Here is a 21,653-nt window from a genome sequence, read left to right as displayed (position 1 = left end):
CTGACCTCTGGGGAAAGGACGATTGTTTGTGAAACTGAAGGATTGTGATGCAGGTGCACATGCTTGAATCTCTGCATGACCCTGTAATAGAAAGGTCCTGGGAAGATGGCCTGGATTGAGGAAGACAAGAAAGCAATGATTCTGGATAGCTGTCAAACTTGTATCTGAGGCTTTGTAAGTGCAGATCTTAAGTCTTTGCATATAGTTTCTAACTTGGATGCTGGGAGGTTGGGAATTGGACAAAGGCTATTTGAAACCCTTGTACTGTCTGAGGTAATCTATTCCCAAGTGTCAAAATAATTTGCAAGTCTGCCCGCTAACCTTGTAGGGGAAGCAACTCGGGGTAAAGGACTCGCCTTGATCGTGTCTGGGTAATTGGGACGGAGGTTGACGTTGAGCTCCTCTGGTTCTGTATGCCCTTCCACGAGTGGGAAACAAGGGTCATATATGCAGGGAGGCATATGGTTGGTGGAGGGAGCCTCTGGAAGTCGTTTGGCTGGAAGGCCAGCCCCTGAACCGACCAGCCCTGGCAAAAAAAAAACACGTATTATTCAGAACCCTGTGCACATTAGCCTGCGCTCTGTCCTAGGTTGTGAATGTGGACACATAGCTGCTGAGGTCCCTTATAAATGACTTCCAAAAAAGGAGGACTTTGGACAAAGAATCCCCCTCAGCGTTTGCCATTTTGGCGAGTTTGGGGTCAAAGCATAATAAGGCTGCTCTGCGCCTTTCTACAGCAAGTGCAACATTGCCCAAGAGGCATATAGCCGTTGAGCCCATTAATGGACTTGTTGAGGGTCCAGGGATTGTGAAGCTACAAGAGCCTGATCTGCCAATTGTAGTATTTGACAATATCCAGAAGTTTATCCTGCACAGACTTGAATGGTTAAGGCCCTGTCTGGGGTCACGACCGCCTATGGTCATAAAAGTGACCATAGTAGGATGAAATTCTGCAGTTGCCGACTCCTTGTCCTGGAGGATCGGATGGGGGCATTCGAGGGTGCTGAATATGTTCTGGATCAAACATAGGCTGGCCAAAGGGTCTAAGATATCTTGGTTAGGGGAGTCAAGGGATATTTTCACAGAGTTTAGAAGGGTTTCTACAGGCTCATCTTGGGGGGGTCAGAATCATAATTGTCTGACAAATAGCCCTCCGGGTAGTTAGTATGGAGTGGTGGGAGATATAGTAGGTAACGCCAGATTTGGTGGGTTAATGGCTCAGCAGGGCTTTCATGTTTTCTTATTATTACCCCAGGAAATGGGGTTAAGACAAGCTCATTCCGCTTGGAACTAGGATAGAATAGAAGACAGGCGCAGCCCAATTCAAGTGCAGGGTAATTTATTATAACGTGAGTGCAAGTACACAATACATACTCAGACGTTTAGGATTAAAAACAGCAATTGCAGACAAAAGCTGATCCCTCCAGTGTGATATTAGAATTCACAGCCCAAGCACGAACATCTCAGTCGGTAGATACCAAGTCTGGGTGAGAGGTGCTGGAACCTAATAAGTTACTACTGGTGGTATAATGTAACTCTACGTACGTTTCGTCTGAGTTCGCTCAGACTTTTTCAAGAGTATAATAAAGTGGATACAAACATAGGGCTCAAACCGGCTTTATAAAAGAGCCTATGTACCTGGGATCTTACATTCAGCCAATCGCACATCCTGCTGTGTGCACATGATGATGCTAAAAAGCTGAATGTAATAAAGACTTAAAGGCATAGTGCCTGTCACAGATATAGTGCAGTCAAAATCCCTTAATCATTCAAACAAGGTATAAAACATGTATAAAATGTAAAAAAAAAAAATTATACCTATTGTACAACAACCAAACAGCAATTACAGATATGTTAACAATAAAAATAAAAACATAATTATTACAATTTACCATTATGAATGTTTTCATTAAAATAATGCTATTGAAATGTTAAAATGTTAAAAAATAATAAAAACTATAAGTTACATCTCTTGCAGAAATCAAACTCCCATATCGTCCTAGTGTAGTGTGTAAGACAATATAAGTCAATCAAAGCCTTTACCTAGTCTCAACTCTATAGTATTTTATTGCCCCAACTATTGATCACATGAAAGCTTATAAGTCCAATTCAATATTGAGGCCCTGAGGCGGCATAGAGTTGAGCTGATAAATCCAGTAAGACTCCCTGCGTCTCAGGGTAAGTAGTCTATTGGGGTATTTGTTTGCTGGAATCCAATCTATTATCTGTATTTTTAGACAGCTTGGATCTTTATTGTGATTTAAGCTACCTTAAAAGAAACCCCATTAGTGACCTTTAGGAAAAATAGGGATCTAAAAAATTTACTAGCTCCCACCAAATTACGTAACATTACCAAAGAAAAAATTCCTTTGACAACATGGTTAGAACAAAAACCCGGGACATATAGATGTGGGGTCAACAGGTGTGGAATGTGTAGTTTTATTAAAAAAGGTAATTCCTTTACAAATTACAATGGATCCAAATCCTTCACAATGAAATATAAAAGTAATTGCGGCACTAATCATGCCGTATACCTTCTCAGCTGCAGCTGTAACCTTATCTATATTGGCAGAACAAAAAGGAATGTACGCACGAGGCTAAGTGAACATGTAAACAATATAAAGATAGACTTAACCACTCACAGTGTGTCTGAACATTTTAGGTTAAATCACAATAAAGATCCAAGCTGTCTAAAAATACAGATACTAAATTGGATTCCAGCAAACAAATACCCCAATAGACTACTTACCCTGAGACGCAGGGAGTCTTACTGGATTTATCAGCTCAACTCTATGCAGCCTCAGGGCCTCAATATTGAATTGGACTTACAAGCTTTCATGTGATCAATAGTTGGGGCAATAAAATACTATAGAGTTGAGACTAGGTAAAGGCTCTGATTGACTTATATTGTCTGTGTCATACACACTACACTAGGACGATATGGGAGTTTGATTTCTGCAAGAGATGTAACTTATAGTTTTTATTATTTTTTAACATTTTAATAGCATTATTTTAATGAAAACATTCATAATGGTAAATTGTAATAATTATGCTTTTATTGTTAACATATATGTAATTGCTGTTTGGTTGTTGTACAATAGGTATATATATATATATATTTTTTTTACATTTTATACATGTTTTATACCTTGTTTGAATGATTAAGGGATTTTGACTGCACTATATCTGTGACAGGCACTATCCCTTTAAGTCTTTATTACATTCAGCTTTTTAGCATCATCATGTGCACACAGCAGGATGTTCAATTGGCTGAATGTAAGATCCCAGGTACATATGCTCTTTTATAAAGCCGGTTTGAGCCCTATGTTTGTATCCACTTTATTATACTCTTGAAAAAGTCTGAGCGAACTCAGATGAAACGTACGTAGAGTTACATTATACCACCAGTAGTAACTTATTAGGTTCTAGCACCTTTCCCCCAGACTTGGTATCTACCGACTGAGATGCTCGTGCTTGGGCTGTGAATTCTAATATCACACTGGAGGGATCAGCTTATGTCTGCAATTGCTGTTTTTAATCCTAAACGTCTGTGAGTATGTATTGTGTACTTGCACTCACGTTATAATAAATTACCTTGCACTTGAATTGGGCTGCTCCTGTCTTCTATTGTATCCTAGTTCCTGTTCCTGATTGGGTGTCACTCGGGAGTACCCACCTTCCACTACGGGCTGCAGCACATTCGGGTTTAAACACAGAGGTCCTGGTACCATCAGCTGGATCGTTTGAACTAGCCTTTCTGTGGACTAATACTGCAAATTGGATTAAGTATAACCGGCTTCCACTTTCTACTTTCAACCTTTTATCACTCAGGGGTCTGACAAACTGAGGATTGAAGCACGGATACCAGTATTTTGCTTTTTTCCGCTTGGAGATGGGGTTCTTGTCCAAATGTTTTGTTTTAGCGGTTATTTTCTTGGGGTGAGCATCAGTCTCTGGCTCAGAAAGCTGAGGGGTCTGTGCCAAGGCATCGGTTCAAGGGTCTCTTGACTCAGGGTTTTGACCAAGAAAGATATATCCCCCATAGCGAAGGTCATAGCTTGGGTTACAGAGGCTGCTACCAGGGCATGTAGGTCCGCTACCAGAGTTTGGTCTGAACCAGACATATCTGAAAGTAGCAGTCAAGGAGTATTCCTGAAGGCTGTGGTAATCAAATAAATTATGTTAATAATCACGCTTGCAACGGAAGCTCAGTGAGTAACGCAGATGTCAGAGTACTAACACTCTGTTCAAAATATTACTTATAAAAGATTCAATTTGCTTATATTGCGCATATATTGCCAGCGATGATAGGGCAAATGTTTGTCTTATCTGTCAATAAGAAAACAATAAAGAGATTAGTATCAGATAAACCAAGTTTATGTATCACTCTGTACACACAGTTTGACTATATAAAGACAATGGCACACTTTAAATTAATTTATCATTAAAGTTGTAATGTTATAAATATGTTGTTGGTGGAATAGTGGAGTTATAATAATAGTAATAATAATAATACCCCTCAGGTTACATTAACGGGACAGTCAACACCAGAATTTTTGATGTTTAAAAAGAAAGATAATCCCATTCCCATTCCCCAGTTTTGCATAACTAAAAATGTTATATAAAAGGGGGGTGGGCCCAAGCGCCCAGATAAGAACCTCTGGCTGTGCACAAAATGCCCCCTAATTAGGCCAAGGAAAAATGGAAACAAAATTGGGTGTGCAAAGCGCCTGGAAGGCTAGGGTAAAGAATGAGATATGGAGGCTCAAATGGTGTCTAAGTGTGTATATATCCACTTAGGTTGAAAGGGTGCTGCTTTATTACAACAAATCCAATATACAATTTCTTAAAATGTATATACAATCAATGACATGCTAATGATAAAAACAGTTAGTAAAACAGTAGTAAAACAATAAAAACAATGGTAGCAATAAGAGTGTAGATCATGGATCCATGATGCCTAAACGCATAGCTGAATGAAATGGATGTACTGTGAAGTGTGGTGATAAACGTCTGAAATATAAACGTGGAACAAATGTGATGTAATATCAATATCCAAATTGATGTGTAAAACCAACTATATAAAGAGTGGAAAAAAGGCAAAAAGTGCAAAACATGCAAAATATGCAAAAAATGTGCAAAAAGGAAGCAGAGTAGTAAACAGTCTCAATGGGTTACCAAAGGAATGAAGTTTGAAGCCACAGAATAAAGAAAAATACACGTGTAAAAATATGTGATCAAAAATGATGAAAAAAAATAAATAAATAAATTTAAAAAAAAAAATATATATATATATATATATATATATATATATATATATATATATATATATATATATATATTAATATAAAAATAGAATCCTGAAGTGTGAAAATGAACCAACTTGTTTGTTTGATATCCTCAAGTGAAATCCTGGATGCTCCTTTAAATCTTCTTGTCCGATTGTTGGAATCCCTATGGAAAATAAACAATCAAGCAAAACTATACATTTAAAAAAAACAAAAAAAACTGTATGGGCTATATAAATGTATCATCTACAAAGCATTTATGCAAAGAAAAATCGAGTTTTTCTATTTTCCATTATTTAATTTTCTTATACCAATTACTTCTTGATGACTTATCTTGTTATTGTAATGTTCTTTATTCAAAATTATGAATCTGTTCATATACATTGTAACTGCATTTGTACGTATATTGTTGTTTTGTACTGTGTACTATTTCCATTAAAACTGGATAAAAAAATAAATAAATAAAAAATGTGTTATGTTGCGGAAAACAATATAAATGTACAGTTTTGTAGCCTGTATTGTCTGGATGGCTCCTCAAATAGGCAACAAGTTCTCCAGCTTCTTCTGCAATACAGGTCTTTTTGAATTTAGTAGCTAGTTTAATTAAAGTGAATGTCAATTAAACACTATTACCTAGACTGAAAGGATAGCAGTTAAAAAAATGAATGAGAGTTTCATTCATCAAATCATTAGTAGATACTTATCTTCAGAGATATTTCACTCTGAACGCTATAGGGATAAGAGCCGAAGCTCCGGTCACCATTTACAGAATTTGATTGACAGATTACTCATCTGCAATCAACAAATCGTTTCCCCCCGGGCAGTGACGTTTGTGCAAAGGGGCTGAACGCCCCAGGGGGAAACAACCATTTTGTTGATTGCAGATGAGTAATCTGTCAATCAATTGCTGTAAATGACGACTGGAGCTTCGGCTCTTATCCCTATAGCGTTCTGAGTGAAATATTTCTGAAGATAAGTATATACTAACGATTTGATGAATGAAACAGCAATGCATTTTATGTTTTAGTAGAAGCATTGTTGCTATATACTTATGGTTGTGTCAGGTCAAGTGTGTATTATAAGTTATATATTGTGGCTTCACCTAAGCTAATACTTAAAAGGTGAGACCCCTCTTTGGTGAGCCAAGGACAGGAATCAAACCAATGCCCTATGCCTATATCTTGAATGCCTAGTGCCTACGCTAACTACCCCATTAATAGTCCTGTCCATCATAGGATGTGCAGGTCTAGGTACCTCTCTGGGTTCCTTGGTAAGTTAGGTGGATTCTGCTTACAGCTTTTTGTACACACCAAGCTGCTTACATATTCCCTGCTCACAGGACTATTGTGGTGGTTAGAGGCATTCTTCAGGCAAGCATATCATGTGTGCTAATCCTCTGGTGTTTTGAGGACTGTTCCAATGGGTGCCATCATGTCCTCTGACTGTTACGTGACCTGGTGTTGGGTCATGCTGTAGAGGGCGCATGCACTAAATGTCATTTAAACAACGGGAGGACACAGTGAGTCATTTAGAACATACCATTGTAAACAATTTTCAAATTTACTTCCATTATTTTCTTTGTTAATTTTGGTATCCTTTTTTAAAGAGTAACATTAAGCATGCTGATAGGAGCTTAGGAGCGTGTATGTTTATTTAGCAGTCTATCACAGCAGTGTTTGCAACTATGTATAACATTGCTATACACACTGCCGCCAGATGCCTTAAGCCATGTGCATGCTCCTTAGCTTACCTAGCATTATTATTTAGCAAATAATATATTAAATTGCAAGGTTCTTTCAAACTTTATGATCTACTCAATCTATTAGTTTAATTTTAGTGTCTGTTTTCATACAGATGGCTGCTTCTAACCCTGTTGGTGTGGGTGTCCAGGATGCACAGCCTATGCTGCATCAATAGAAAAGGTAAGGAATTCTCGCTTTCATTTAACCCCCTTATAAAATCCTTTTTACTTTATCTTTCTCTTCTGTCTTTCAATTCTGAGCCCAGAACTGTGTGCTTTGTAACAAGTCTGCTTGGGAAGATGATAATTTATGCTTCATGCACTTTAGTCAAGTGTTTGGAGGAAATTTTGCCCTGAAGTTGCTGACTTTGTTTCCCAAGATTGTGAAGTTTATTAATAACATTGAACACACATTAGGTGTTGAGTAACAGCCATCCACTTTATCTCACTAGTATTCTGCTAAGACTTCAATTTCTGCTGCGTTTCCAGTATCTGATGGTATTTTACAAATATTTAATGTCCCTAATAAAATTGTAAAGGTACTGTATATTCGTTGCCTAAGCATGTTACAGAGTTCTGTCTTGTCCCTCTTAAAGTAGATTCTAAAATTACATGTCTGTATAGGAAGATGGTGTTAAATCCAATTAAGGAGCATAGCAACTACTAAGCAGTACAAGCTGTAGTAAGGTAGCGACCACACCTTCAGCCACGTAGCCACACCAGTAGCACTTGAAAGATTAAAATGACCTTTATTTCTTTGCAGCAGGATCGCATACAAAGCAACTTTTCGAGCAACGTTTCCAGAATTCAAGAAAAAGGCTCCTCAGCAGCATTTTGTGAAATCTCAGATTCCTCAGGATAAAGTCAAACAGAAGACAATTTTCCAGTATTTGGAATAGCTCCTTGCCTCCCGGGTGATTCAATAAATCCTCCCTGTGAGCAGCGGGGATTGTATTCCAGATTGTTCCTGATAAAGAAGAAGGACATGTCCTGGAAGCCATGTTGGATCTTAGAGCACTCATTTTTTTTTTAAAAGATTCAAAATGGAATCATTACTAATGGTGATCCCAGTAATTCCAGACAGCGCTTTTCTCGTATCTGTTGATCTGAAGAATGCATCCTTCCATATTCCAGTGACACCTCATCACAGGTGATTTTTTTAAATTTGCAGTGGCAGACTTTAGCCTTCAGTTTCTTGTACTTCCTTTCGTAATTTCCACAGCTCCAAGAGCATTCCCCAAGGTAGTATTTCCTTTAATAACAAAAATTTGCAAACAAGGCATTTTTATTCTGCATTATCTAGGCAACATCTTGCTAGTGGCAGAATCAGAATAACAGACTATAGCACATTCTGCATGCCTTTGGATGGATTATAAACTGGGAGAAAAGCCAACTACAAACTATTCAGCAAGCATTTTTTTTCATAGGAACATAATTCAATACAAAGAAAAATATGGTCTTTCTACCTCAATCAAAAGTTGCTGGAGCTAGTGGCATACATGTCAGATCTTGAGAAATTCAACCAGTTAACTGCCAGAAAGTGGATTAAATTTCTGGGAAAGTGAATGTCCACAATTTTCATGGTCAGATGGGCAAGGTAAAGAATGTAGCATTTGCAGATACATTTTCTCAAGCACTGGAAGAATAAACTACCTCTTTCACAGAAAATTCCCTTTCCAGATTTCCTTAAGAGTCTTCTTGTTTGGTGGTTAAAAAAGTGTAGTCTTTCTCAGGGGATCCCTTTATCTTGGCATCAGTCTGTGGAGGTCAACTAACCACAGCAGAAGAGGTTGAGGAGCAATCTGCAATCAGATTGCATGTGCAAGGTTTTTGGAGGCCTGAAGAGGCATCTTTGCCAGCAGTCTTTCAAGCCTTAAAAGCATTTCAGAATATTCTTCATGGCTAAACAGTAAAGGTTCTCTCAGTGACCACAGTCTCTTATATAAAGTTTCAAGGGTAAGAAAGGGGGACTGCTTAGTTCAGCAGCCTTGCATGCAGTACAACCAATCTTCCAATATGCATAGAGGCATGCGTCTTACATTACAGCAGTTTATCTTCAGGGTCCTCAGAATATAACAGCAGAGTTTCTGAGTCTGCTATAGATTCTTCCAACAGAGTGGTAACTTCACAGAGAAATCTTTTTGCAGGTAACCAAAAATTGGTTATTTCAGGAAATAGACTTGATGGTCAACAGTCTCAGTTGATTTTTCTACTGATACCACACAGTGGTGTTAGTGAGGATCAATATTTTCTCACAAGTCTGAAACTTCAGGCTGGCAAATTTGTTCCCTCCGTTACCTTTCATCTCATGTTAGTTACACAGAATCAAGAAAGATAAGTTATTCTGATTGTCCCATATTGGCCAAGTAGGCCATGTGTTCCGATACTTCACCATATGGTGTCAGAGTTTTTTTCCTGCTTTGTTTGCCATGTGCTGCTGGCAGCCATTTTACTCCTGATCCCTGGCTTGTTCCTGACTCTGCTGTTCTCATTGTTCCTGATTCTGGCTCGTCTGACTACTCGCTTTGGCTCCTGACTCGGCTCATCTGACTATTCGCTTTGGCTCCTGACTCGGCTCGTCTGACTATCAGCTCTGGTTTTGATTCCTAGCTTGTTATTCGACTTGTGGACGTTTTATTATTTTTTGCTATTAATAAAAGGTGTGATTATTTTTGCACTCGTCTCAGACTGATTCCTGGCATCCTGAGATTACACAAGGGCCATGAATCCTGATGGTGCTAATAATCCACCTTTACCTGCCATAATTTCCAGGATGGATGAACAGGATCACCGCTTGGATCAATTTCCACTAGCCCTGCAAACCCTGCTGACTCGCACTGCACATTTGGACCAAAGTGTCCCGCAAGTTATGGCTGCTCCTGTTTCCGCTGCTGCACCTAGTCCTACCAGGAGCATGTCCGGTTCTGCACCTCTACCTCAGCGATATGGAGGTGATCCTAATCAGTGCAGAGGGTTTATGAACCAGGTGGGCATTTACTTTTAAATGTTACCTCAGGCATTTCCCTCTGACAGAGCTAAGGTGGGATTTCTCATCTCGTTACTCTCTGACATAGCTCTTGCCTGGGCTAATCCCTTGTGGGAGACATAAACCTGTGATTTCAAATTACCCTGAATTTGCGGCCTCCTTTCGAAGGGTATTTGATGTTCCAGCTCGCTCCTCCTCTGCTGCTAAACGACTCATGTCCATTCAGCAAGGTACAAGATCTGTTGCTCAGTATGCCATTGAGTTCCGTATGCTTGCCGCAGAGGTAGGTTGGAACAATGAAGCCCTCGTTGCCACCTTCTTTCATAGGCTCTCTGATGCAATTAAAGACGAAGTTGCTGCCAGAGATTTACCAGAGGATCTCGAGGCATTGGTGTCTTTTTTGATCCTAGTTGACATCAGACTCAGAGAGAGGCCCTCTTTCAAGGAGCGCTTGCGGAGACCTCCTTTTCCGTTGTCTCCTACGTGTTCGTTCCCACTCATGCCTCCCTCTCCTCCCATGCCTCCTGGTCCCAAGTCACCAGGTACTGCTGAGCCGATGCAGTTGGGATTCACGCATCTCTCTGTGGCAGAGAGGGCCTTTAGGAGGAGGGAGGGGCTGAGCCTCTATTGTGGGTTACAGGGCCACCTTTTGAAGTCTTGTCCTACACGGCCGGGAAACGCTCACACCTAAGGTCCTGTTGGGTGCAGACCTTGGGTGGTTTATCCTCGTCCCCGGAACCGCTAAAGGAGAAACCTTTGGTCCCGGTTGTCCTTTCCTGGGTGGACTCCTCCATAGTCACCCAGGCTCTTGTTGACTCCGGTGCTGCGGGCTATTTCATTGACAGTGCTTTTGTATCAAAGCACTCCATTCCTGTTTTGCCTCGGTCCTTTCCGCTTGCTATTGAGGCCATTGATGGCAGGCCCCTTCAGCCTGTACTCGTTACTCACGAAACTGCTCCATTATCCATGGCTGTTGGGGCTCTCCATTTTGAAACCCTCCAGTTCCAGGTGATAAACTCTCTGCATTTTCCGGTTGTTCTGGTTTATCCCTGGCTCCAAAAGCACAATCCCAGTCTCGACTGGCGCAGGTCCGAAATTTTGTTGTGGTCTCCGCAATGTATTTCCACTTGTTTTCGGAATCCATTTAAAGTCTTGTGCACTTCTTCGGTATCTCAATTGCCAGAGGAGTACCGAGAGTTCCCAGACGTTTTTGACAAGGTGCGTGCCAGTACGTTGCCTCCTCACCGGTCTTACGATTGTGCCATAGACCTGCAACCCAGAGCCATTCCTCCTCGGGGCCAGGTTTACCCTCTGTTTGTTGCGGAGAATTGTGCTATGGAGGAGTATGTTGCTGATGCTCTGTCACAGGGAATCATCCGCAAATCCTGCTCTCCTGCAGGGGCTGGCTTCTTCTTTGTAAAGAAAAAGGGTTGGGAGTTAAGACCATGCATCGATTATAGTGGTCTTAATCGTTTTACCATTAAGAATGCTTACCCTATTCCGCTCATTACAGAACTCTTTGACCGCCTCAAGGGAGGTACGGTCTTTACTAATCTTGATTTGAGAGGAGCGTACAATCTCGTTCAAGATCAAGGATCAAGGAGGGCCACGAATGGAAAACAGCATTTAACACCAGGAGCGGGCATTATGAGTATCTTGTAATGCCCTTTGGCCTATGTAATGCTCCTGCTGTTTTCCAGGAATTTATTAATGATGTCCTACGAGATATGTTGCAACAGTGTGTTGTGGTGTACTTAGACGACATCCTCATACACTCACCCACACTTGAGGCTCATCGTTCTGATGTTACACGGGTTCTTCAGAGACTTCGTGAGAACGGCCTGTTTTGTAAACTCGAGAAATGTGAGTTCCATCAGACTCAAGTAACCTTCCTAGGTTATGTTATCTCTGTTGCAGGGTTCTCCATGGATCCTGACAAGTTATCTGCAGTTCTGCAGTGTCCTCACCCAGTTGGTCTTCAGTCAATTCAAAATTTTTTGGGGTTTGCCAATTACTATAGAAAGTGTATTAAAAACTTTTCTTCCTTGGTCAAACCTATCACAGACATGACCCGTATAGAGAATGATCCACTCCATTTGTCACCTACTGCCATTAAGACCTTTGATAGTCTTAAGACTGCCTTTGCTGCCGCTCCAGTTCTGGCTCATCCTAACCCTGTCCTGCCTTTTTTTCTTGAGGTTGATGCGTCTGAGACTGGAGTAGGTGCCCTCTTGTCTCAACATCCTACGCCTGACGGTTCCTTGCACCCGTGTGGTTTCTTCTCTAAGAAATTGTCTCCAGCGGAGTGCAATTATGAAATTGGCGACAGGGAATTACTGGCCATAATTTTGGCACTCAAGGAATGGAGGCATCTTCTCGAGGGTACTAGCGTGCTAGTGCTCATTTTTACTGACCACAAGAATTTAACTTATCTATCTGAAGCAAAACGTTTGTCGCCCCAACAGGCCAGATGGGCGCTATTTTCGTCTTGGTTTAATTATGTGGTCTCCTACCTGCCTGGTAGTAAGAATGTTAGGGCTGATGCCCTGTCTCAACAATGTTTGCCTCTATCCAAGGAGGAGTCTGTACCCACTCCAGTTATACCTCCTGACCATATTTTTGCTACCATACGTATTAATTTGACTTCTCCCTTGGGGGAGGAGATCCTGGCTGCACAAACCAATGCACCTCCTGAGAAATCTAGTGGTAAGTGTTTTGTTCCTGAGAATCTTCGAACTAAACTTTTGCACACTTACCACTATCCTTAAGCCGCAGGTCACCCAGGCAAGAACCAAATGATTTGGTCTGTCACTCGACAATTCTGGTGGCCAGGTCTTCGTTCTGATGTTGCTGCGTATGTTGCCTCCTGCTCAGTCTGTGCACAGAATAAGACTCCTCAACATCTTCCTGTGGGTCTTCTTCAACCTATTGCTAATGGTGAGCGTCGTTGGACACATCTTTCCATGGACTTCATTGTCAAGCTCCCTTTTTCCGATGGCAATACTGTTATCCTTATGGTGGTTGACCGTTTTTCTAAAATGTCACATTGCATTCCCTTGAAGAAGTTGCCTACCGCTCAGGAGCTTGCTTCAGTTTTTGCCCGGGAGGTCTTCCGTTTACATGGGTTACCCAAGGAGATAGTGTCGGACCGGGGTAGCTAGTTTGTCTCCAGATTTTGGCATTCCTTTTGTGCTCAAATGAGGAGCCAGCTTTCCTTCTCCTCGGCATATCACCCTCAATCCAATGGGGCTGAGGAACGGTCTAATCAAGCTCTGGAACAGTTCCTCCGTTGCTCACCACAATAATTGGCCTGAACTGTTGGGCAGAGTTTGCTTGTAATAGTTCTATTAATGCTTCCTCCAATTTATCCCCGTTCATGGCGAATTATGGGTTTCAACCATCCTTGTTGCCCGATTCATTCATGTCTCAGGGCATTCCGGCTTTGTAGGAGCATCTCCGGGAACTCCGTTCCACGTGGGTGCAGATTCAGGATTTTCTTCATCGTTTCTATGCAGCGCCAAAAGTTCCAGGCTGATCGTAGGCGTCTGCCCGCGCCTTCCTACCAGGTTGGTGAGAGAGTTTTGCTGTCCTCCCGCAACTTAAACCTTTGTGTGCCTTCCAATAAACTGGCTCCCCATTATGTTGGTCCTTTTCTAATTCTCCGACAGGTCAATCCTGTGGCCTATGCTCTTGACCTTCCTCCTGCAATAGGCATCTCCAATGTTTTTCATGTCTCCCTCTTGAAACCATTGGTTTGTAATCGGTTTACCACTGTGTTGCCTCGTCCCCGTCCTATCTTTGTTGACAAACATGAGGAGTATGAGGTCAGCAGCATTATTGACTCTCGTATGTCCAGGGGCCGCGTACAGTAATTGGTTCACTTGAGGGGCTACCGTCCGGAGGAGCGTTCATTGGTTCCCTCCTCTGATGTTCATGCTCCCGCCCTCCTCCGTGCCTTCCATGCCCGTTTCCCCAATAAGCCTTTTGTCCTCCCGCGGGGGAGGGGTCATTGAGGGGAGGGTACTGTCAGGGTTTTTTCCCTGCTTTGTTTGCCATGTGCTGCTGGCAGCCATTTTACTCACCTCTCTTGCTGACTCTGGTGCATACTGTGTGATGCTGCTCATTTCCTGCACTTCCTTTTATGGCCAGACTGGTGTACATCATCCATGTGAGACAGGATGCAGTCTCAGAATTGTGATGTCATCACTTATTATTTAAAGGTCCTCTGTTCAGTATGCTTTGCCCTTGCGTTGTCTCAGACCTGTTTGTGAGAGCTCCTGTGTATTACCTGACTGTCTGATGTCCCTCCTGGTTCCTGATCCCTGGCTTGTTCCTGACTCTGCTGTTCTCCTTGTCCCTGATTCCGGCTCGTCTGACTACTCGCTTTGGCTCCTGACTCGGCTCGTCTGACTATTAGCTTTGTTTCCTGTCTCGGCTCCTCTGACTACTAGCTCTGGTTTTGATTCCTGGCTTGTTATTTGACTTGTGGACTTTTTATTATTTTTTGCTATTAATAAAAGGTGTGATTATTTTTGCACTTCTCGTCTCAGTCTGATTCCTGGCATCCTGACATCTGGCGGTTCAGCCACAATGGTTTCTCCTGAGCTTCCTGGGTGTCCTTCACCAAGGACATGTTCCTCATCTGAAACTTTGCAAATTACAGTTTGTGGCACGATTGCGGCATGAGCAAGGCTTAGCAAGCTGAATATTCCATCCATACACTTTAACCCCTTAATGACAGAGGACGTACCAGGTACGTCATAGGAAAAAACTCCCTTAGTGACAATTGACGTACCTGGTACGTCCTCTGTTGTCTGAAGTGCTGGAAGCGATCACGATTGCTTCCAGCTGCTTCCAAGGGATTGTAGTGATGCCTCAATATTGAGGCATCACTGCAATCCCCCATTTTACATGCCGATGCAGAAAAGGCCACTCTGTGGCCCTTTCTGAATCGGCCCCTGATACTAACAATTTCGTTGGTTGATGGTAGCAGCCTTTATCTGTACTCGCCTTAGTTTTTTACCCCAACCGATCTTACTTCTTTTCATGTTAGTACCGGAGCGGCGATTGCGGCCGGGGGGGCGGGTGCGCGCGCGTGCGCGTGCGCGTGCACGCAAATTATGCCGAAAATTAAAGTAAAAATAAAAAGACCAATGTGGAAGCAGGGGGATCTTAGCTCTTTAGTAAGGGATCTGGGAGGGGGAGGGATGTAGATCGTTTAGGGGGGCCAGCTACACTACAGAAAACAAGTATTACATAGAAAAAAGTAAAAAAAAAAACTATTTTGGGGGGCAAATTGGGTACTGGCAGACAGCTGCCAGTACCCAAGATGGCGGCAAATAGTTAGAGGGGGAGGTTTAGAGAGATGTATTGGGGGGGATCAGGGAGGTTGTGGGGTAAGGGGGGATCCATCACTGCAGACTGTATGAAAAAATTAAAAAAATAATAATAAATTATTTTTATTTCAGTACTGGCAGACTTTCTGCCAGTACTTAAGATGGCGGTGACAATTGTGAGGTGGGGGAGGGAAGAGAGCTGTTTGAGGGGGGTCAGGGGGGGATCAGGGGGTGGGATGTGTCAGGTGGGAGGCTGATCTCTACGCTAAAGCTAAAAATTAACCCTACAAGCTACCTAATTAACCCCTTAACTGCTGGGCATATTACAAGTGTGGTGCGCAGCAGTATTAAACGGCCTTATTATTACCAAAAAGCAACGCCAAAGCCATATATTTCTGCTATTTCTGAACAAAGGGGATCCCAGAGAAGCATTTACAACCATTTGTGCCATAATTGCACAAGCTGTTTGTAAATAATTTCAGTGAGAAACCTAAAATTGTGAAAAATTTAAGTTTTTTTTTTTATTTGATCGTATTTGGCGGTGAAATGGTGGCATGAAATATACCAAAATGGGCCTAGATCAATACTTTGGGATGTCTTCTAAATATAAATATAAACATGTCAAGGGATATTCAGGTATTCCTGAAAGATATCAGTGTTCCAATGTAACTAGCGCTAATTCTGGAAAAAAGTGGTTTGGAAATAGCAAAGCGCTACTTGTATTTATGGCCCTATAACTTGCAAAAAAAGCAAAGAACATGTAAACATTGGATATTTCTAAACTCAGGACAAAATTTAGAAACTATTTAGAATGGTTTTTTTTTGGTGGTTGTAGATGTGTTACAGATTTTGGGGGTCAAAGTTAGAAAAAGTGTGTTTTTTTTCAATTGTTTCCTCATATTTTACATTTTTTTATAGTAAATTATAAGATATGATGAAAATAATGGTATCTTTAGAAAGTCCATTTAATGGCGAGAAAAACGGTATATAATATGTATGGGTACAGTAAATGAGTAAGAGGAAAATTACATCTAAACACAAACACTGCAGAAATGTAAAAATAGCCATTGTCATTAAGGGTAAGAAAATTGAAAAATGGTCCGGTCATTAAGGGGTTAATAAGAAAGGAAACAGTCTACTTATAGAACATACTATAAAATATAGGACATATTTTGTACCTGGATGTTGAAGAATAACTTTTCTACAGATAATATTCAGCTATGTCATCTTTTGTATTTTCTCCATGATTGTTTTCATCAAGATTTGACTTCAGCTACACTTAAAGTGCAAGTCTCAGCAATATCATGAGTTCATTGGGTACAAATCTAGTAGTCATTCAGTTATTATCTTATATCCGTCCTTTATCTACAACTTTGAAGGCTGTGTCTCTTGTGGCTATCACATCTGCAAGACACGACAGTGGAGTCTTTTATATAATTTCACCAGGACTAGGTGGTTCTCTACATTTAGCAACCAATCAGCAAGCGCTACCCAGGTGCTGAACCAAGAATGGGTTGGCTCCTAAGCTTACATTCCTGCTTTTTTCAAATAAAGATACCAAGAGAATGAAGAAACTTTGATAATAGGAGTAAATTAGAAAGTTGCTTAAAAAAGGTTCTGTTTCTTTCATGTAACTGGCAAGAGTCCATGAGCTAGTGACGTATGGGATATACAATCCTACCAGGAGGGGCAAAGTTTCCCAAACCTCAAAATGCCTATAAATACACCCCTCACCACACCCACAATTCAGTTTTACAAACTATTGGCTAGATTACGAGTTGTGCTTTAAGGTAAAAAAGCAGCGTTAAGAGGTCCTAACACTGCTTTTTTACGCCCGCTGCTATTACAAGTCTTGAAGGTTTAGGGTTACTGCTCACTTCTTTGGCCTTACCGCAAAACGACTTATGTAAACTTCGTAAAGTCTTTTTTTATGGGACTTCCATAGCGCCGGTATTACGAGTCTGTCCTGGGAGGCCAAAAAGTGAGCGGTACACCCTACCCTGTAAAGAGTCCTAACGCATTTAAAAGTCAGTAGTTAAGAGTTTTATGAAACAAAGCTGTAACATAAAACTCATAGCTAAAGTGCTAAAAAGTACACTAACACCCAGAAACTACCTATTAACCCCTAAACCGAGGCCCTCCCGCATCGCAAACACTAAAATAAAAATTTTAATCCCTAATCTGCCGCTCCGGACACCGCCGCCACCTACATTATATTTATGAACCCCTAATCTGCTGCCCCCAACATCGCCGACACCTACATTATATTTATTAACCCCTAATCTGCCGCCCCCAATGTCGCCGCAACCTACCTACACTTATTAACCCCTAATCTGCCGCACTCCCGCCTCGCAAACATTAGTTAAATATTATTAACCCCTAATCTGTCGTCCATAACATCGCTGCCACCTACCTACATTTATTAACCCCTAATCTGCCGCTCCCAACGTCGCTGCCACTATACTAAATGTATTAACCCCTAAACCTAAGTCTAACATTAACCCGTCTAAATTGTAGCTAGCTTAGGGTTTATTTTTATTTTACAGGCAAGTTTGTATTTATTTTAACTAGCTACAATAGTTATTAACTACCTAGCTAAAATAAATACAAAAGTACCTGTAAAATAAAACCTAACCTAAGTTACAATAACACCTAACACTACACTATAATTAAATAAATTTACTAAATTAAATACAATTAAATAAATTAAATTAGCTAAAGTACAAAAAACAAACAAACAAACACTAAATTACAGAAAATAATAAACAAATTACAGATATTTAAACTAATTACACCTAATCTAATAGCCCTATCAAAATAACCCCCCCCCCCCCCCGCCAAAAAACAAAAACAAAAAAACCCTAGCCTAAACTAAACTACCAATAGCCTTCCCCCGGCTTCGTTGAGGACTTTGACCCGGTTGGATGAAGACTTCTGCCGCTTCCTTGAGGATGGATGTCGGATCTTCAGAACAGTAAGTAGATCTTCAGAGGGTTAGTGTTAGTTTTTTTTAAGGGTGTATTGGGTGGGTTTTATTTTTAGGTTAGGGACTTTGGGCCGCAAAAGAGCTAACTGCCCTTTTAAGGGCAATGCTCATCCAAATGCCCTTTTCATGGCAATGGGGAGCTTAGTTTTTTTTAGTTAAGCTTTTATTTGGGGGATTGGTTGTGTGGGTGGTGGGTTTTACTGTTGGGGGGGTTGTTTGTATTTTTTTTTACAGGTAAAAGAGCTGATTACTTTGGGGCAATGCCCCGCAAAAGGCCCTTTTAAGGGCTATTGATAGTTTAGTTTAGGCTAGGGTTTTTTATTTTGGGGGGGCTTTTTTATTTTGATATCGCTATTAGATTAGGTGTAATTAGTTTAAATATCTTGTAATTATGTTTATTATTTTCTGTAATTTGGTGGGGGGGGTTGTACTTTAGCTAATTTAATTTAATTTAGGTAATTGTATTTAATTTAGTTTAAGTTTAAGTTATTGTAACTTAGTTTAGGTTTTATTTTACAGGTACTTTTGTATTTATTTTAGCTAGGTAGTTATTAAATAGTTAATAACTATTTAATAACTATTCTACCTAGTTAAAATAAATACAAAATTGCCTGTAAAATGAAAATAAACCCTAAGCTAGATACAATGTAACTATTAGTTATATTGTAGCTAGCTTAGAGTTTATTTTCCAGGTAAGTATTTAGTTTTAAATAGGAATAATGTAGTTAATGATAGGAATTTTATTTAGACTTATTTAAATTATATTTAAGTTAGGGGGTGTTAGGGTTAGACTTAGATTTAGGGGTTAATACAGTAGTAGTAGTATATAATATAATAAGTAGTATATATATAATAGTATAGTGGCGGCGACGTTGGGGTGGCAGATTAGGGTTTAATAAATGTAGGTAGGTGGCGGCGATGTTAGGGACGGCAGATTAGGGGTTAATAATATTTAACGAATGTTTGTGAGGCGGGAGTGCGGCGGTTTAGGGGTTAATATGTTTATTATAGTGGCGGCGACGTTGGGGGCGGCAGATTAGGGGTTAAAAAGTGTAGGTAGGTGGCAGCGACATTGGGGGAGGCAGATTAGGGGTTAATAAATATAATTTAGGTGGCGGCGATATTGGGGGCAGCAGGTTAGGGGTTCATAAGTATAATGTAGGTGTCGGCGATGTCTGGGGAGGCAGATTAGGGGTTAATAAGTGTAAGATTATGGGTGTTTAGACTCGGGGTTCATGTTAGGGTGTTAAGTGTAAACATAAAATGTGTTTCCCCCTAGGAATCAATGGGGCTGCGTTACTGAGTTTTACACTGCTTTTTTGCATGTGTTAGACTTTTTCTTAACCGGCTCTCCCTGTTGATTCCTATGGGGAAATCGAGCACGAGCACGTACGACCAGCTCACCGCTAACTTAAGCAGCGCTGGTATTGGAGTGCGGTAATGAACAAAATTTTGCTCAACGCTCACTTCTTGTCTTTTAACGCCGGGTTTGTAAAAACCCATAATACCAGCGCTGCAGGTAAGTGAGCGGTGATAGAAAACTGCTCGTTATCACCGCATAGCTTCTAACGCAAAACTCGTAATCTAGCCGTTTGCCTCCTATGGAGGTGGTGAAGTAAGTTTGTGCTTGATTTTCTTCTGTAATATGCGCTTCTCAGCATTTTGAAGCCTGTTTCCTCTCAGAGTACAGTGTTTGTCAGAGGGGCTATGAAGAGAGTATCGCCTATTGATTCTATGGTTTTCCTCATGGTAAATCTTTTCAAAGGTTCTCTGTTATCGGTTTTAAAGATTCATCTCCCACCTCCCTGCCTCTCCCACTTTTCTTTCATTGTCTAGGGATCTGATAGGGAGGATCCTAGAGGCTTTAGCACCCTGCAACATGCTTCTTATGATGGGAAACCCTTTATTGCTGTGTGCTTACCTAACTGGACTAAACAATAATTTTATGTAATTTGATAATTACATTATTGCATAATTGCATTTATTAATAAATGTTCTGATGATTGTGTACAAGTTCTACAGTTTAAAAGTGTGTTTTGAATAATATTTTTAAAGGAACATAAAAGAGCAATATAACTCATTTTCACCATAGGAAAATGGTTAGGACCATAGGTAATGCTCCAGAGTGGTACTTCTGTTCTAGAGCTGAGCGCAGCCAGTAATTGGCTGCTACGTATGTATGCCATCCTGGATTGGCTTGCCGGCTTTATTCAGATCTGGATTTGAGTAACGCAGTGCATTGCTGCTCTGGACTGGAATTTACCTATCTGATTTGCAAGGATTAAACACATAGGGCCAGATAGATATATATATATGAGTGTGTGTGTGTATGTATGTATATATGTCTATATATATATATATATATATATATATATATATATATATATATATATACATGTGTATTTATGTGTTTATTGATGTAAATATGTTTGCGCAGACACATACATATACACATATAAACACATATATATATATACAGTATATATACTTTTGAGCCCTTCAAAGTCAAATACCTTGAAATATGCAATATTATTTTTATTGATATTGAATATGTTTTAGCATGTTCATTTTATTATTGCTCTTTTATGTCCCTTTTTTTTTATTAAACGAGGAACTTATTGTGAACTGAGGAATCACAAAATCATCAACAATAGAAAAAAAAACACATTGCCAAAATATGCTTCTCTTAAAAGGACAGTAAACACCTTGAGGTTTGTATATAAAGCTTTTAGTTATGCATAATAAAACAGCTTTGCAATATATATTTTTTTTTTACCACTTTTGATTTAATTTAGCTCTGAAAATGGAGCATTTTTTGATGCACCCTGCTGACTTCTCAAGACTAACTCTGCTAGATATATGTCCCTAACTGACTTTAACTGATAACAATTACAAATAAATGCATTTTATACTAAGTTTATGATAGTGGTTAGCCTGGTAGTCTGTTGACTAAAGCCAAGATTGGCTCCTCCAAATAAGTGGTGGAGTTTAGCTATTGCAAAATAATTGCAGAAAAAAAGAATGTTAATTTGTTTTAAAAACGTTAAGACTTGGCTGATATGTTATTCTTTAGCAGCACAACACAAATGTTTTGTAAAGTTTTTACTGTCCCTTTAACAGGCAAAAATGTTTTTCAGGAAGTCAAAGCTGAACAAATTTAAAAAAAAAAAAAAAAATCTTGTGAAGAATGTTTTCTGATGGATTGGAATAATCTTGTTAAAATGTTTGTAATTACTATTAACGCAGTGTAAAGCCTCTGGAAAACCATATGATAACAGGATATTTGAGGAGTTTGCTGATAGGTTGGAATGGCTTT

The 21,653-nt window shown here is 40.2% G+C and overlaps 1 long non-coding RNA gene across 1 annotated transcript in view; it reads left to right on the top strand.

Moving 5' to 3' along the window:
- Positions 1-7,138: 7,138 nt before the first annotated feature.
- LOC128647881 (uncharacterized) overlaps positions 7,139-21,653 on the top strand; it is a 15,655-nt gene continuing 1,140 nt past the window's right edge. The window contains exon 1 of the long non-coding RNA XR_008400442.1: positions 7,139-7,210. This is a non-coding gene — a long non-coding RNA (uncharacterized LOC128647881). The remainder of the gene's footprint in view (positions 7,211-21,653) is intronic.

Source organism: Bombina bombina, chromosome 2 (genome assembly GCF_027579735.1).
Source record: "Bombina bombina isolate aBomBom1 chromosome 2, aBomBom1.pri, whole genome shotgun sequence".
NCBI classification, from domain to species: domain Eukaryota; kingdom Metazoa; phylum Chordata; class Amphibia; order Anura; family Bombinatoridae; genus Bombina; species Bombina bombina.
Note: the sequence above shows the minus strand (reverse complement) of the source record. Positions and strands in the feature narration are given on the sequence as shown.